This window comes from Taudactylus pleione, unplaced genomic scaffold, assembly GCF_031769625.1.
Source record: "Taudactylus pleione unplaced genomic scaffold, aTauple2 ptg001314l, whole genome shotgun sequence".
Classification (NCBI taxonomy): domain Eukaryota; kingdom Metazoa; phylum Chordata; class Amphibia; order Anura; family Myobatrachidae; genus Taudactylus; species Taudactylus pleione.
Genome location: NW_028285714.1, coordinates 1130500 through 1149845, shown reverse-complemented (window position 1 = coordinate 1149845; position 19346 = coordinate 1130500). Strand labels below are relative to the sequence as shown.

Sequence of the window (19346 nt, the reverse complement as noted above, 5' to 3'; positions counted from 1 at the left end):
TTAGGTCTTTACGCCGCCTCCATTAGAGCCCTCGATGAATCAGGCTATGAGTACGTCATCAGTATCTCCCACTTCTTCATTTCCAATAATTCGGATATCTCGAAGTGCTTCTTGTAGACTTAGGGCGTAATCTCTTAACGTCTCCCCCGGGAACTGTTTACGTCCATAGAACAACGTTTTAAGTTCTGAAACTGTCCGGGTTTCAAAAGTGGCGGCCAGTCGCTGGAAGATCTGGTCTGCGTTACGTCTTTCCTCTGCTGGCCATGATGTCACTTCCCGTAAAGCCGCCCCTTTTAGCTGGCCAATAAGGATTTCCACTTGTTGACGTTCATTTAACGGGTATAACCTAAACATTGATCTTTTTTTATTTCGAAACTCCATTAGGTTACTCCCTTCTCCTCCATACTTGTCTCCACTAAAAGTAGGCAGCCAGGGAGCACCGCGAAGTAATAGGGAAGGATTATGGGGTTGATTTGCGGTATGCCACTTCCACTTGCCCCCGCCGAATCCCCCATTGCTCTTTGCTCTTGTGACATTGTAATCTTTCTAGTGACCCTCCACTTACACTCATCACTTTGGGCTCTGTATCCTGTTCTTAGTGACGCCAAATGTCATACCCCTAACTGATAATACGTAAGAATGGGGTTTCTAGATTCTTTCTTGGGTACAGAGAGGTAAAGAGGTAACTATAAAACATGTTGGAAGAAAAGTACGAGGTATTTTATTGCAACAAAGAAGTTAACTATTATTACATCACATTCATGTAGCATAAATCACAGGTTCACTTTAAATGGTAATTACTATAACAATTGCTCTTACAATGTCAATTAACCGAAACAATGACACAGGTTTTTATTATGCAGGAACTTAGCCTCCTGGCTACAATCAGCCTAACGCTGCACCTATGGATTTAAAAGGTTATTGCATGCAAAACGATCAAAATGCAGTTTATTTTGTTTACTATGACCAACTAACAACAACAGCGAATAACAGTCTATTAATCAATCTCTATGTATGTTACTACTCTAATGCTTACTGGCCAGAAGCTACCCATTTACCAATTAACAATATATCAAGTCCTCCTAAGTGTACACTGCGTTGCCCGGGATATTGGTTGGTAAGTTTGTCCTTAACCAGCTGTAACAGAAGAAGTTCCACGGGAATGGAAAATAATATTGAGTTGTTCCTAGCTGCCCTAGGTTCCTTTTGTTAAATCCTGGCCGTATGCCTGACCTTTGTGCAAAGTTACTGTCTTTGCAATACAAAACAGTCCTAGGGGGAAGATTGCTGCAAATGTCAATGGGACTGCAACCTTGTTGCTATACTCAGTCTGTTGTAGTAGCCTGTAAGCTAGCTCTGTTCCTCCTATGGCTACTGAAAAGCGTCTACTGCTGATTTCCCCAAGGGTCTACCTTTCTGGGGGTTTATTTGAAACGGTGTCTTTCAAATGTAGCGGGACTCTTTTTGTGTACCCTTCTGACGGGTAAGTAATATGCTTGGGGCGGCTGTATCTGGCTATGAACTTCCACCCTGTAGGCGTTCTTACATATCGCCCTTACAGTCTCTCCTACATTGGTGGCTGGGGGCTGGTGTCTGACACTGAGTGTTGCAGTTGGGAGCTGTCTGTTAGTGGGGGACCAACTGTGAGTGGGTACTGATTGCGGGAACTTTTAGCCGATCAATCCTCTTACCCCCGCTGCATCAGGCTCCGATCCTCTCTCTCCACATTAAAAGGGTCCGCATACTGGCTCTAAAGGATCCCAGCTCACTCCACCTCCCGTGGGCATCTGCCTCCGAGTCCCCGCCTGGACCACGCCTCCGTCTCCTGACCGGACTTCCCCTTCAACTCCGGCTGCTGACTCTCACAACCCGGCCACCTCCCAATTGCCGCAAAAGCCTCCTCTCGCCTTCCGACTGCCAGTGAGCACCTCCCGGATGCCTCCGGTCCCCTGCAGGTACTCCCACTCTGCCGCGTAACTATCAGCTCTCCACACTCTGGAACAACTGCGCCACAGTCCCGCGCCCCCGGCTTTTTATATCGCCCTCTCTCCTCCTCGTGCACTTGCTAATGGGCTCCCTTTTGTACCCGCGCTACCTCTCCACACTTCCCGATGTTCGCCCAGGGCAGTTTCCTCCCTACTGACTGCCCTTGGTAGCATCCTTTCCTCGCGCTCCCCCATAGTTCACAGGGCAGTCTGACTGGACAGAACCAAGTTTTTCCCCCATGTGGGGGTAGTCCAGGCAGGCATATCTCAGTCACTAGTGTCTACAACCTGTTTTCCTTACACCAATAGGCCACACAATACCTTCCCATTCGGGCACAGTTCTTTGTTCCCCCATAGTGGGGTTCCCTAACTTTTCGGGGTACCACACATATACCATAGCTTTGTCTGACAAACATTTAAAACAAAAGCCCATGCAAAGAATAATGTATCATCAATTACAAAAGGAGCAAGGATGGTTTGACAAAATTACAGTATCTATAGAATGTCTGTGATTGTGAACCTAATGTCAAAACTTATGCACCCAAATAGATATTTTCTTTTACTTTAATCAAATATATATATAGTATTTATATATAGTATTTAGAAAGGAAGGCACTCAAATCAAACTTCTCTTACGGAAAATACATGTAGGTCCAGGACAAATACAGGAATGCCCATCCTGATTATGACATAGTTAACGAGAGGTTCAGAAACAACGATTCTGCTTGGTCCTGCAGAAAAATAGAACTTATAATAGGCATTTTGAATACCTCACTATAGTCCTATTAAGTTTTGATTTAAAATAGGGGTGAGCGGGTTCGGATTTCTGAAATCCGAACCCCCCCGAGCCCCCCCGATCCGAGGCCGATCCGAGTCAGGCTCGACTTTTCCCGCCTGACTCGGATCTGAAATCGAGGCAAAACGTCATCATCCCGCCTTCCGGGTCTCGCGGGTTTTGGATCCTATATAAGGTACCCGCGATTTTCTCACTCGGCTGTGGACAGTGAAGAGGGAGGGTGGGAGTTAGGGCTGGCTGGGCTGTGTAGTGTAGTGTAGTGCAGAGTAGTGTTGTGTTGTGCTGTGCTGTGCTGCTGTTGTCCACTACTTCAAAGTCCATAGGGGCTTGCTGTGTTGTGCTGTGCTGCTGTTGTTAATAGAGGCTGTGTCCACTACTTCAAAGTCCATAGGGGCTGGGTGGACTGTGTTGTGCAGTCAGTTCTCCATAGGGGCTGTGTCCACTCCAAAGTCCTGTGCAGTGTTCCAGTCCTAAAGGGGTGCTGTAGTGTTGTCCAGGGGGTGCTCTGTCCATCAGGGGTGCTCCCCCCAAGTGCTAAAAAAATAATATTTTTTCTGTGTTTGTGAATTGTATGCTCAGTAGCCGCACGTGCATCAACAAAGTAGTGCCAAGCGTGCGCCTGTGTCATAAGTAAAGGGCCAGCTGGCTTGACCGTTAAAGGGTGCTGTAACCCCCAAAGTACACTCCAGTCCAAACCCCCCAAAAAAATATTTTCTGTGTTTGTGAATTGTGTGCACAGTAGCCACACGTGCATCAACAAAGTAGTGTCAAGCGTGCGCCTGTGTCATAAGTAAAGGGCCGGCTGGCTTGACCGTTAAAGGGTGCTGTAAACCCCAAAGAACACTCCAGTCCAAACCAAAAAAATATATATTTTCTGTGTTTGTGAATTGTGTGCGCAGTAGCCGCACGTGCATCAAAAAATTAGTGCCAAGCGTGCGCCTGTGTCATAAGTAAAGGGCCGGCTGGCTTGACCGTTAAAGGCTGCTGTAACCCCCAAAGTACACTCCAAACCAAATAACAAAATATTTTTTCTGTGTTTGTGAATTGTGTGCGCAGTAGCCGCACGTGCATCAACAAAGTAGTGCCAAGCGTGCGCCTGTGTCATAAGTAAAGGGCCAGCTGGCTTGACCGTTAAAGGGTGCTGTAACCCCCAAAGTGCACTCCAAACCAAATAACAAAATATTTTCTGTGTTTGTGAATTGTGTGCGCAGTAGCCGCTCGTGCATCAACAAAGTAGTGCCAAGTGTGCGCCTGTGTCATAAGTAAAGGGCCAGCTAGCTTGACCGTTAAAGGGTGCTGTAACCCCCAAAGTACACTCCAGTCCAAACCAAATAAAAAAATATTTTCTGTGTTTGTGAATTGTGTGCGCAGTAGCCGCACGTGCATCAACAAAGTAGTGCCAAGCGTGCGCCTGTGTCATAAGTAAAGGGCCGGCTGGCTTGACCGTTAAAGGGTGCTGTAACCCCCAAAGTACACTCCAGTCCAAACCCCAAAAAAAAATATTTTCTGTGTTTGTGAATTGTGTGCGCAGTATCCGCACGTGCATCAACAAAGTAGTGCCAAGCGTGCGCCTTTGTCATAAGTAAAGGGCCGGCTGGCTTGACCGTTAAAGGGTGCTGTAACCCCCAAAGTACACTCCAGTCCAAACCCCCCAAAAAAATATTTTCTGTGTTTGTGAATTGTGTGCACAGTAGCCGCACGTGCATCAACAAAGTAGTGCCAAGCGTGCGCCTGTGTCATAAGTAAAGGACCGGCTGGCTTGACCGTTAAAGGGTGCTGTAACCCCCAAAGTACACTCCAGTCCAAACCAAAAAAAAAAATATTTTCTGTGTTTGTGTGCGCTTTAGCCGCACGTATATATCAATAAAACATAAATGGAGGACCAAACTTTCTCTGATAAAAATAAAATAGGGAAAGAACCACTTCCTCCTAGTGCTGTTGCTGCTGCTGGGAGTTGTTCATCATCCCAGAGAGGAAGTAGGAACATCACTACTTTTAATAAACAATTGACCCTCCAACAGTCCCTAGCGATGAGGATGAAGTATGACAGCAGTCATCCTGAAGCAAAACGTATAACTGAGGCCTTGACTGCTATGTTGGTGTTAGACGTGCGTCCGGTAGCCGCACTTGCATCCTCAAAGCAGCAGCGACAAGCGTGCGTCTGTCTGTTAAAGGGTGGTGTAACCCTCAAAGTGTGCTCCAGAAACAATAAAAATATTCTTCTTTTTTTTCTGTCTTTGTGAAATGTGTGGGCTGTAGCCGCACCTGCATCCTTAAAGCAGCAGCGACAAGCGTGCGTCTGTCTGTTAAAGGGTGGTGTAACCCTCAAAGTGCGCTCCACAAACAATAAAAATATTCTTCTTTTTTTTCTGTCTTTGTGAATTGTGTGGGCTGTAGCCGCACTTGCATCCTCAAAGCAGCAGCGACAAGCGTGCGTCTGTCTGTTAAAGGGTGGTGTAACCCTCAAAGTGCTCCAAAAAATAAAAAATATTTTTTTTATGTGTTTGTGACTTGAGTGCAATGTAGCCGCACGTGCAGTAACACAGTAGCAGCGCCAAGCGTGCGCCTGTGTCATAAGTCAAGGGCCGGTTTGGACATCTCGTCCGGACTGAAGGACATGCCAAAAATTTCTGACAAGTCTACTGTCACTGCATATGATACTGTCCTCAAAGCAGCAGCGACAAGCGTGCATCTGTCTGTTAAAGGGTGGTGTAACCCTCAAAGTGCGCTCCACAAACAATTAAAAAATTCTTATTTTATTTCTGTCTTTGTGAAATGTGTGGGCTGTAGCCGCACCTGCAACCTTAAAGCAGCAGTGACAAGCGTGCGTCTGTCTGTTAAAGGGTGGTGTAACCCTCAAAGTGCGCTCCACAAACAATTAAAAAATTCTTATTTTTTTTCTGTCTTTGTGAAATGTGTGGGCTGTAGCCGCACCTGCATCCTTAAAGCAGCAGCGACAAGCATGCATCTGTCTGTTAAAGGGTGGTGTAACCCTCAAAGTGCGCTCCACAAACAATAAAAAAATTCTTATTATTTTTTCTGTCTTTGTGAAATGTGTGGGCTGTAGCCGCACCTGCATCCTTAAAGCAGCAGCGACAAGCGTGCGTCTGTCTGTTAAAGGGTGGTGACACCCTCAAAGTGCGCTCCACAAACAATAAAAATATTCTTCTTTTTTTTTCTGTCTTTGTGAAATGTGTGGGCTGTAGCCGCACCTGCATCCTTAAAGCAGCAGCGACAAGCGTGCGTCTGTCTGTTAAAGGATTACATCAGTGACAGCATCCAAGTAGGAATGTCAGACAGTCCGTACCTGTACTGGCTGGAAAAAGAAGCAATTTGGAGGTCCCTGTACAAACTGGCTCTATTTTACCCGAGTTGCCCCCCCTCCAGTGTGTACTCCGAAAGAGTGTTTAGTGCAGCCGGGAACCTTGTCAGCAAAAGGCGTAGGAGGTTGCTTCCACAAAATGTGGAGAAGATGATGTTCATAAAATGAATTATCAACTCTTCCAGGGAGACCAGCCTCCAGAACGTACAGAGGGACCTGTGGTTGTGGATACCAGCGGGGACGAATTAATACTCTGTGAGGATGAGGATGTACACAACACTGAAGAGGGTGAGGAATTGGAGGATGAGGACGACATATTGCCTCCGTAGAGCCAGTTTGTGCAGGGACAGATTAATTGCCAGCTTGTTTTATGGGGGCCCAAACGAACCAATCATTTCAGCCACAGTCGTGTGGCAGACCCTGGCGCTGAAATGATTGATTTGTTAAAGTGTGCATGTCCTATTTATACAACATAAGGGTGGGTGGGAGGGCCCAAGGACAATTCCATCTTGCACCTCTTTTTTTTCTTTGCATTATGTTCTGTTTGGTGTCTAGTTTTTCAAACTGTCATCCTGTCTGCCACTGCAGTGTCACTGCTAGATGGGCCATGTGTTTGTGCCGCCCACTCGTGTCGCTTAGCATAGTCATCCATCTACCTCGGTGCAACCTTTTGGACATAAAAACACTATTGTGAGGTGTGAGGTGTTCAGAATAGACTGGAAATGAATAGAAATTAAGGTTTTTGAGGTTAATAATAGCATAGGAGCAGAAAAATCAACACATTCTGTGATTTTAGCTGTTTTTATGCTTTTTTAAAAAAAAATACAGATCCAAAACACAAAACCCAGAACCCAAAACACCGAAGGGTGGTTTTGGCAAAACCAATCCAGATCCAAAACCAAAACACAAAACACGAAAAGTGGCCGATGCACACCCCTAATTTAAAATAACAAATACACCCTAATGCTTGCAAGACCTTTCTTTTAAATTAACTGAACAATGTTTGCCAAATTTTCAATAACCTATACAAATGCAAAGAACAGAAACTTAAAGTTACAGTCATAGTGCAGGACAAAACTTAACTAGGGTCCCATGCCTTGTCAGTGTTCTCTTCAATGCATAGTCTCCCAAAGACAGTAGTAATATTGGCTTTCTACAGGGTTGGGTACGGAATGCCATTGCTCACTATCCCGGTGGTCCGAAACCAGATGCCGGTATCCCAACAGGGTTAGGATACCGACACCTGTAAGCAGGGCCGCCATCAGTGGGGGACTGCCAGGCTTATAGTCCCGGGCCCGGAGAGAGAGGGGCCCAGATGTCAGCGGTGTGGATTAATTATTAATATACTGGCAGCCAGGGAGAAGAAAGCCTAAACCCATAGGCAAACGCAGGGGGGGTTTCCTTCAGCCTGGAAACCATCCTCCCCAGCTCACACAATGACCTCAACAGAAATAGTAATGTAATAGAATTTTACTAGTGCTGCATGTTCTTCACAGTATCACAAATTAAATAATTAGCACCACCTGTGGATCTTTTAACATGTATCAGTCAGTACTAAATAACTTGTGCACCAACTAGGAGATCTGGAAAACATTCACTGTTAGGGATGTGATGCTATAGAGCCCAATATGTACATTTATGTCCCGGGCAGTGCTAGGTTACTCTGCTGCTCCCCCACACTCCCGGACTTGCTGTAATACTCTGGAATGGTGCCCACATCTAAAATAAAAACATTCAGCTCTGGCAGGATGGCCCTATGGCTGCATATAATGGGTTACAGTGATTGCTGGTCCTCTATATGTTGGAATTATGACACACAATATACTTTGTATGACGCATATTAAAGCTGGTTAAGTGCTAATTCTGCCCTCTTCATGGACTGGCCACACTCACTCTAAAATCAGGCATTTGGAAACCCCCCTCTAGAAATCCTGCGTTTACCACTGATATCTAAACTCTCCACTTAGTGCCTAACCCGAACCCTCTCCCTAATCCCAGTACATATCGTTGGGATGCTGGCATCGGGATTTTGACTGGTGTTGGGATACTGATGCCGGCATTCTGAGTGCTGGCATTCCTACAGCCGGGATTTAAACTACATCCCTTTAGACCTAGTAAAATCCACTCTCACATAAATCATAAAAGTCAGTGAAGTGACTTAAATAGATATTGTTGTCATTTATTGGTAATTCCCCTAGAATTTTATATATAGAGTAATTAAGATTCTTTAGACAATAACTCATTAAGGTAGGGAAGATATATTTTCAACACTCTAGGTGTGAAACATTGAAGTGTAAGAGCAGCCTCCCTACGTTTCAGGAAATCAGACAAATCATTATATGCAAATATTATATTTCCTAACACATCATCTCCCCGACTAAATGTAGTAAATAGGGAATAATAATGTTTCACAACTGGTGAAACTGTCTTTCAAACATATAAAAGCCCTCAGTACTGAATGAGACCAAGCACAGTCCAGAGATCCTTTGCATCTAATTGTATTCAGTCTGCTAAATTTTTCCAGACAACAATGTCAGGAGTGAAGGGACAACAGAAGAAATGCCCAGAGCCTTGCCCAGAGCCATGCCCACCACCACCCCAACAACAATGCCAGGATCGTAAGTGTCTCATCTGTTGGTCTTTTCCTTAGAAACTACACATATTATACTATAGCAGAGAGTAATGTTTTTTAAAAAGTGTCATATGTCTAGGTTATGCAACCAATATAGAGTAGAGATGAGCGGTTGGTTTACTCAGTTATGTACAGGTCTCAAAAACAGCATCATATCAGCTATCTGGCTCTCACATATCAGCATCACATCGGCTATCTGGCTCTCACATATCAGCATCATATTGGCTATCTGGCTCTCACATATCAGCATCATATCGGCTATCTGGCTCTCACATATCAGCATCATATTGGCTATCTGGCTCTCACATATCAGCATCATATCGGCTATCTGGCTCACACATATCAGCATCATATCGGCTATCTGGCTCTCACATATCAGCATCATATCGGCTATCTGGCTCTCACATATCAGCATCATATCGGCTATCTGGCTCTCACATATCAGCATCATATCGGCTATCTGGCTCTCACATATCAGCATCATATCGGCTATCTGGCTCTCACATATCAGCATCATATCGGCTATCTGGCTCTCACATATCAGCATCATATCGGCTATCTGGCTCTCACGTTTTTTGAATGGCCAATAAGATAAATCCAAACTAATCCGAACAAGCGCAAATTTGGCAAAACCGAGCCACTCATCTCAAATATATAGAGTATTATTCCAGACTTCTTACAATGAGAATGGTAGGTTTGCTTCTGTGCTACCATAGGCTGTAATTTGTGTAATTATATACTGCTTTTGTCAAGTCATACAGTACTTGATGTAGCCCAATTGAAAATATGTAAAAAGTAATAATGGATGAAAGAGCAAAGTACTTTAGCAGATAAAAATAACCTAGGTTATTGTAAGGCTACGGTTCATTTAAAAATAGTGGCTTAGATATAGCAAATTTACAAGTATACACATATGGAAATATACAACATGGTACCGTGAGATTTAGTTTAGAAAATACAGCGCTGTCCGGCACCCAGTGAAGTAGAGCTGTTTTGTCTTTTAGGGTTACATTTGCTGCTATGTTGCTTTTGGACTGTCTTGTCTATGGCATCCAACTTAAAACTCCATCATGTGTTACATTCTCTATAGGCCTTAGCTCTGTGAGTGCAGGGACAAACCATTAGCTACAGATGTGTGTCCTCATACACTATTGCAGCAGTCGCGTCAAACAGTCCTTCCCGGCGCCAGGTCCCGTGCGACTCGGCTTTTGCCAATTGCCTTTTTCACTCAACGATGCATCTTACATGCAATGAGATGGGACAAGACTGTCTTGATTAATTTGATATGTGACACGTGTGCAACTAAATACGTTTTGGGGGAAGGAGTTGCCAAAAAGACACTACAGCACTCGGCACAGCTTACTAGCGCCAAGTGACTTGTGCAGCATGGTATATTGAGTCTATGTGTAGACATCTGTAGTTCAGCAGGCTACAGGTAACTATGTGATGAATGTGGAGAGACATATAGTGTTCAGCAGGGCCATAGTGAAGAGTGTGTGAGTGGTGCTGTCGTCCCGGAGCGTTGCTGCCCCATGGCCCCAGCATCAGACCAGCAAGGTGCCATGGCCATTAGCACTGCTGCAGAGCTGCTCAGAGCGTCCTTTGGGTGTCCGGGCAGCTCCAGGTCTGTAGAGAGCTGGCCACACCTCCGTTAGAAAAAAGATAGAAGAAAGTATTTACGGCACTGCACGCTGTACAGGGGGGTGCCGTGATCCTCTCAGTCAGGGGTAAATCAGTGTGATCACAGGCAGAGGAGACAGCAGCCTCCCGGCCCCACTGCAGCTCAGCACACAGCAGCGTGTGCTGAGCTGGGGAGAGAGCCTGCTGCTGCTGATAGGTAAGAGGTGGGGGGTTGGCAGTAGACCTGGGACCCCGCAGGGCCCCAACAACAAGCCAGGGACCATGTAATTAGTGCCCACCTACCCCTCCTCTCGGTGGCCCTGGGCAGCTCCACACTTCCTACTGCTGACAGTCCTGCCCTTCATGTGATGACATGTGTTTGGTGGGCGGGGCCAGTACAGGGTGCTAGGGAGCCCTGCTTTGGTGTATATAGTGCTTTTCTGATGAATGTAATACACAACTATAGACTGTCTGCCATGCTCATTGGACACAGATCTGTGATGTCACTACATGATGCATTTGCCTCACTAGAAATGCTGTTCACTATTTTGGACACAATATTGGACATCAATAAAAGTTAGAAACGTGATGAGTAACTAAAGCCTGAAAGTTACCATAGTATACTATCCTCCGAGTGGGATGTAGTTATCAGACCAGCAGATACTGGAAGTCCGACACAGGACTTAAGATAGGTGTCGAAATACTGACGCCTATCTTAATACCGATGCTGGATCAAAGACAGAAGCCAGCACGAACAAAGTATGTCTGGGGCATCTTAGTTGTTAGCCGCAGGGGGGGGGGGGTTAGATTTAGGTAGCATAACGGGTTAGCGTTAGGTTTGGAGGAGGGAGGTTAAAGATAGGCACCCCTAGGGAGGAGAGTTAGGTTTAGGCACCACTGAGGGGGTTAGGTTTAGGCACAAATGGGGGAGATTTAGGGTTTAGGGGAGTGTTAGGCTACAAGAAGGGAGGGTTAGGGGGAGAAGGGGGAGGGTAAGTATACTTACCCGACCCCTATCGGGATACCAACCATTGGGATGCCGCTGTCGGTATTTTGACAGGAGGCGTCTCGACTGCTGGCTTTACATACCCATTCCCTCTGAGTAAGAACAGCCTAGATTTCTCATTTATTACAAGCATAATCCACTCCAGAGCATGAAATGATATTTGCTGTTTTTGTTTCAGCTTGCAAGCCAGAGCCAGTGTGTCCTCAGCCAAAAAGTCCTCCTCAGAAATGTCTTCCTCCACAAGGTAAAACAGGATCTAACATTTTCAAAATGCTTTTTATATTTTATTTTAAAAAATATATTTTTTTTTATAGAAATTAATTTCACCCCAGTTAAGTGTATGTTTATTACGCATTACAGCATTTTCCTTTTTATACTCCTATGCTTTTTAAAACTTGTCGATTTAATTTGCACATTACTAGAAATAGTTAAGATATAATTACAGCACCAATTGGGGAACATTTTATAAAGCTGGTGTATATAAAATGTAATATTGGTGCTTTAACCCATATGTAGAACTTAGCATATGATGGTTGCTTCAGATGCAATACCTATTTATATAGTTTCCTGTGCACCATGTTTACAGTCGGATACATATATATATACATATATATATACAAGATAGATAGACAGGCATCCACACTGGCACACATGCTATTGTATTTTAGTTTGTAATTGCACACAGTTATAAGACTTTAATTCCGGTTAAGTTAATTTTTATTTTGCATTTTGTTTAGGACAACATTTAGTATATAGGGATTTCCCACCAGTGGTAACCATCAAGATGCATGTATTGGACACATGCTCAGATTGAAAACATTGGGCGTTTGCAACTGATGTTTTAATTCCGTCCACCTCTGAATCATGCCCAGTAACATGTACAGTATCATTGTAATGGTAGCCATGTTTACCACATAAATAAGTAGTATGGTTGATTAAAAAAAATTGCAATGAGGAAAGCAAATAAAAATATTACCAGTGTGTGATTTGTAGTTTTACAACTATAGATATTATTTTTTGTACGGAAGCCATCTGATATATTTTTATAATCTGTTGGTGAATTTGTCATTACCAACTCTAGGGGTAAGGAATTTCACAGCTTTACCGTCCTTGTTCCATTAGCAAATGATGACCCCTTGTCTTTTGCATGGGCCTTCTTACAAGAATTTAGTTAGACAAATCTGTGTATTGACCTGGAATTTATTTATACATTATTAATAAGGTTGCCTCTGAGGTACTAATTTTCTAATGTAGACAAACCTATATTTTCTAACCTCTTATGGTCAAATTAATGACGTATACAACTCTAATACTACTTATGCATTGTTGCATAACAACCATTGATGGCCACACTGACCTGGCTTACAATTTTCTGCTGCAACTACAGTAGACTGGCACATTATATATCTGCCAATGCCACAAATGTTCTGGCTTGTCCCTTACAATGTGTTTCTTTTATTTCCTGTAGAGCAGTGTAAGCCAGCTCCACAATGTCAGCAGAAGCATCACCAAAAATGAGTGAAGAAAATAATAATGGAAAGCCTCAAGACAACTTTACAAGGATCATTATGGAAGTTGTTATACTATTTACCAATTGTACTTAGTGAATTAACTATTGGTTAAACAAGGTGATGGAGTAAATATAAAAAATAAAATTGAGAAAAATAAACATAGTTTTCTGGCTTATTGTTTTAAAGCCAATGACCATATCTACACCATGATACACAATAAACATGCTTTTCTCTGAATACAGAAAAACTACATGTAACAAACATTAGGTAACATCAGGCAGCTATAATCTCATTAGGTTACATAGGAAAAGTATCTAATCAATACAGGGAAGAAAATCTTAACTGAAATCACTGGATAAAATGACTTCCATGGTGTGAATGGGCCATGATTGGCTTCTAATAAGAATAAATAAGCCTTCACATTGCTCAGGGAACAGTAATGACTAGGACAACCTCCATCTGTAATGGTGTGAGAAGACACATTTCTAATTACGGAATGTAGTTACCATCTCAGCGACCGGGTTGCTGGAGCTCAGAACACCGGTGCTGGAATCCCGACAGCAGTCGGAATCCTGGCTCCAGTATTCTGATCGCCGGCATCCCGATTGTAAGTAAAGTGTTAGGGGGTGGGTTAGGTTTAGGGTTAGGGTTTAGGGATAGATATGAAGGGGAGGGTTAGGGTTAGGTTGTTGGAAAAGTTGGTTAGGGTACTTATGTTCAGGCACCAGGATTTTGACTGTCAGGATGCAGCTAGTTGATATTCTGACTGCCGTGTTCCCGTACCCAACCCCTAATTACTACTGCTGTTCTAAATACAGGGAGAAACCATAAACTCAAATCTTAAATTGATGATCATTTTCAGGGGCTTCACAAGTGGGCCATGTCTCCGTAGATTACTTTTGCCAAGAATCCTTTTATTATATTATGAGATGTGAATACAACAGTTGTTCAAGCAATGCAAACAGCAAGTCATTCTATTATAAAGGGAAAATATATAGGACACTAAGGGGTCTATGTACTAATCCTTGGAAAGAGATAAGATTGACAGAGATAAAGTACCAACTAATCAGCTCCTATCTGTCACGTTATAGGCTATGTTTGAAAGATTTAAGTTAGTAGCTGATTGGTTGGTACTTTATCTCTCTCCACTTTATATCTCTCCAAGGCTTAGTACATAGACCCCTCTGGGGTCTATTCACTAAGCCTGGGAGAGAGAAGAAATGGAGAAAGATAAGTCCCAGCCAATCAGATCCTGTCAGTTTACAAGCTGTGCTAGAAAAATGACATTCAGGAGCTGATTGGCTGGGGTTATCTTTCTCCATTTTATCTTTTTCCAAGGCTTGATGTTGTAAAACTACATATCCCAGCATGCCCTGCCACAGTTTTGCTATTTGGCCATGCTAAAAATGTTGCAATGCATACTGGGATTTGTAGTTCAACAACAGCTGCAGGGCCGCCTATTGCCCACTCCTGTCCTAAAAGGTACTAGATAAATGTTAAGTAGAATGTGATTGGTTGCTATGGGCAACATCTCCACTTCTAAAAATCCGCACTTTAGTAAATATACCCATTATAATAAATAAAACCACATTCAAATTGATGAGAACCCACCACCTAGATGGAACAACTCACATGTGTTAAAATGTTCAATTCCTCATATTAGCGAAGCATAAGGCTGACTTGTATGCCTGAGATTACTTTCAAACCCCCAAGTGATTGACACTTGTAAATGGTCATGTTTCTGTTTCCTAGTGATAAGGTAGCCTATGGTGTGTGAGAGGCAGAGTTTTGTAGTGTTTTTGTGGATTGACAAATTGCATCAATCTTCTGGCCTTCTGGAAATTCCCTCCCTCACTATAATGTAATGTAATGATTTTCATTGTGTTGTAATGTTTTTGGGAGTGGAAAGAACATATTTTTATTTGTGACTAGGGTATTTTATATTAGCTATGTGCACTCACCCCACAAATTATGATGCATGAGGCCTTTATTGCTCCGACTGAAAAATTGGACTCCGTCCGTCCAAGAGTACTTTGTGGATTGGGGAAGAGTTGGACACCAATGATTGAGTCGTTGTATGCAAGTAATGGACTTGTTTGTTGTTCTTTCTTTTTGCCCACCATCATACTGTACTAACATTTTAATATTCAATTCGATTAAAAAATTAATTTGATAAATTTTAAATGCCAACTCAAGTTGTATTGAGTTGTTATTTATTAAATTAATGTTTATTATTTGTTAGATATTTATTAAAGGGGGCCGAACGGCAGACTTCAACCGTTAGGGAGTTTAATAGAGAGTGCACGTACAAACACCTTGATAAAGAAATTGATCTTCAAAACGCGTTGGTGGTTCAGGATAAGAACCCTCCTGTTATCACATCTCTACGCATACACTAGGAGCCTTTGTAATATGAGCGGATGACAGCACTTAGTACCTCATTCAGAGTCAGTCGAAGCGGCCGCACGGTCATACGGGAAAAGAGGCCGGATATGCAAATTATGCACTCGCATGTTGCGTCCCTAAGGTCATATCGTTAGCTGGCCGACCAAGGGGAGGAAGCGGTCGGATCACAAAAAAACGCCCCGATCTCGTACGCATTACACGTCATCTCCGGCCATATAAGGATTAATCGCGACCATCGGGAACCATCGGAACTGGTCGTAGAGCTTAAGGTTGACCATACCCTCTCTTAAGCTCTACGATCATGTCAGTGTAAAACCTCCCATATCACGTGCCATGACACTACTTTGTAATTTATGCACTCCCATAAAACGCCGTTCGCATAATTAGGCACGCCTGCGTTCGGATCTCCACTCCCCCGTTTTCAAGCACCTTCCCCTGTTACCACCCACAAACGCCTCATTCTGTCACTCAAACTACCGATCTGGCTGTGTTCAAGGAGAGAGAAATTTCTGATTGTAGCGGCTAGTTAGTACACGCACACTGCGAACTTTACGCATGTGCAGTTCAGCGAACATCGGTGGCGTACGACCGTGCGGCAGCTTCGACCGACTCTGAATGAGGTCCTTAGTGTCTTGTATATTTTTCCTTTATCATTGTATAGTGAGGGGTGAGGTGACCTCTTTATATAGGTTCTAGCTGCAGTCATCTCTTTCTGAGTACATGTCATAGATTTGTTTTTATTAGCAAGTCATTCCATACCAGTTAGTAAGGTTAGACTAACCTGTTACATAAATTGTGTGAATTCACTGTGCACGTGATGTGACTCAGATCCACCAAAAAAGGGGAAAGGGGACAGGATGGCTGCAAGCCCTGCCCTGGACTTCTCATTGCACATTACTGCATCATTATTAATGAGTACTAAGCCAATGGGGCTGATGTAGACATTAGCCAGTTGTAGAAAAGGGTGTTGCAAGCTATACTCTAATATTGTAGATTGACAGAGATCTAGACAAATTATTACTTTTTTTATTTTGTCAGCACTCTCAGAACAGTCTTTGAATGTGAATGCATTGCCAGGGGTCATAAATGTTTCCTGTTGTACAATTATTATCACTATAATTATAAGTATGTGTTTATATAGCACAGTGTACTCTGCAAAGCTTTAGAACTAGGACTCTGCTCGCAGGATTTGCTCTCATAGGTAAGTTATGCATACAGTTCAAGTCTCATATACTGTACATATACTGTTTCAAATGCTATTGACACAGATTCCCATTTGTATGTAATTAATTTAGTTACGTACTGACAAGTATCCTAAGCAGTCAATCACTCAACGGCTAAGGTGGGCTAGTGTTTGTGCACAGTTAATCACACCTGTGTCAATAATGAACCGATTTTCAAAAAAACATTTTGTAGTGGAAACTCCTAGAAATAACCTGCACTTTGTTTCATCTCAATCCATCAAGTTAAAGCTGAGCTTTGGGCCCATGTTCACTTGAATAGGATAGGCTACATAGCAGTCTGTGCGCCGGGCACACAGTGACATTGGTATTAGTGGTGGGTGAAGGCGCTGCTGCCATTAGCATTGCTGGTCACTGTTAGGATCTACGGTTAGCAGATCATCTTGTTGCAGTTCCCAGTCTTAGCTGCTACTAGAACTTTGCATTTAATCCTGTCTGTCTGTGTGCTGATCACATGTATTCAGTAATTAACTGTCTGCCTGTGTGCAGTAACAGCTGCACACTAGTTAATTATCTTGTCAGTGTGCACAGGCCAGCTGCACTCTGGTCTGTCATTAGGGAGGCTTGCAAGGCTTCTTTTGATTGGACCCTCTATCTGTTAAATTACAGCCAGCCCTTCACTCCATGCCGGTGATTTAGTATTCGTGTTTCCAGTTCTGGCTTACTCTCCTTTCACCCAGTTGAGCTCCAGTTCTCCTATCTTTTGTATTGTGTTATTCTGCCATTTGTGTCATCCAGGCGGCACTGTTTGCTTATCATCTACCTGCCGTTAGTGTCATCTTGGCGGCATGGTTCACATATCTGTCCTCTGCCATTTGTGTCATCCAGGTAGCACGGACAGTACTCTGTGTCCAGAGTATGCAGCTCAGCGTGTGCTGCTTGTGTCACCCCGGCAGCACAGGCTGCATTACAGCATCAGCTGCTTGTGTCAACCCGGCGGCACAGGCCACACTCCAGCATCAGCTGCTTGTGTCAAGCAGGTGGCACAGGCCACACTCCAGCGTGTTCAGTGCGCCATCTGGCGTACCAACACCAGTGACTTTATTATTGCACAGATCTTCATCTGCCACATCTTGCCAAGCCTATTCAGCCCTCAAGGTTGCTGCACGGCCCAAAGGCCGCACCATATCCTACGGCCCAAAGGCCACTACTGGCCAAGTCTTCCAGCCCTCAAGGCTGCTACACAGCCCAGAGGCTGCTACTTAGCCCACAGGCTGCTACACGGCCCAAGGGCTGCAACCTGCCAAGTTACTACTGCCCTCAAGGCTGCTACACAGCCCAGAGGCTGCTTCCCAGCCCATAGATTGCTATGTGGCCCAAAGGCCGCTACTGGCCAAGTTTACCAGCCCTCAAGGCTGCTACACAGCCCAGAGGCTGCTACATGTTCCAAAGGCCACAACATGCCAAGTTATTCCAGCCCTCAAGGCTGCTGCACAGCCCAAAGGCCGCTTCATCACCTACAGCCTTCAGGCCCAACTAGCCAAGTTGTCTGCCAGCTCTCAAAGCTGTCGTACAGCCACATCTAGCCAAGAATTCCAGCCCTCAAGGCTGTTGCAGGACTAATACTCATAAAAGTCACGTACATGCCTAACAGTCATGTGAATCACTTCTGTGGCAGAGCCCCTATGCAAAGCAATACAACTAGAACACCTCAAACTAAAAAAAGTTGACAGAAGCAATGTCATTGTGGGTGAAGCCGCCGGCAGCAGCAAGTATGGAATAAAAGCACCTACTCACTTTTTTAGACCAAATTTACAGCATTAATCTATCCAAATAGTAACTATAAATTTGCATGTCATATCATATCTGCTTTACTTAAGAGGAAATTAGGTTTAAGGCACCATCATAAAATTGTATACTTTTGACTACAAGATGCACTGAGAAAAATCACGTAATTAGTTATTACACATAAAAAGCATGAAAAAATAATTATGGTCAATTATGTGATATGAGACTCAACAAAGACAGATGAGACTATAATCATTCACTTTATTATTAGGGGAAAGTGACTGCGAATAAGACAAAGCAGCGGGAGGAACTGTGTGGATACAATATATCGCAAACATACTGTAGCTACAGAGATGTATTATTATCTTTCATTTGTTAAGTGCCACAAGTTATATGCATCGCTGTAGGCAACATAATAACTAAAACAGTACACATTATAAATACATTGCACAACAGTGAACAATACAAAGCATAAATACAAATATTGCAATATAATCATAAATTAGGAGCGACAAGAACAGGGGAAGGGTATGGCAACTCACTGTAGCTAGGGTCAGCAGGTAGTGAGGAGTTGCAGGGAAAGACACAACAGCTCCCAATGATGAGGGGGAAAAGATAGGGAGAATTTGTGGTAAAGAAGTGCAAGAGAAGGAACAAGAGGGAATATGGCCCTGCATACATGTTAAAGGGGGATAAACAGTTGGTGGGTGAACTGGTATGGAGAATAGGAGGGTAGGCGGAGGGAGTGAGAGAGGAGTTAAGGGGAGGGCTGGTAGGCTTTTTCGAAAAGTTGTATCTTCAGGGAATGTTTAAAATTAGTGAGAGTGTTAGAAAGTCAGACTTGGTGAGGGAGAGCGTTCCACTGGGACACAGCGGGCAAAATCTTGCACGCTGGCATGAGATTAATATGAGACACTATATGGTAACATTTTGTTTTCAATTATTCACACATTCACACATTTCTAATCTTTATCATCACAGACTATTGGTTGCTATGTGCAACTTCTCCACTGGTCCACTCCTCATCTCTTATTACATGAACCCCTTAATTCTGCAACCTTCTTCCTCAGGGGAAAGCCCGATTTGTTGTGACTACCTG

General features: G+C 43.6%; 1 long non-coding RNA gene across 1 annotated transcript; it reads left to right on the top strand.

The window, feature by feature from the left end:
- The first annotated feature begins 8586 nt into the window (after window positions 1-8586).
- Window positions 8587-12992, top strand: LOC148443192 (uncharacterized). The gene is made up of 3 exons (XR_015875720.1): window positions 8587-8721; window positions 11540-11605; window positions 12830-12992. It is a non-coding gene; the product is annotated as an uncharacterized LOC148443192 (long non-coding RNA).
- The last annotated feature ends 6354 nt before the right edge of the window (window positions 12993-19346 follow it).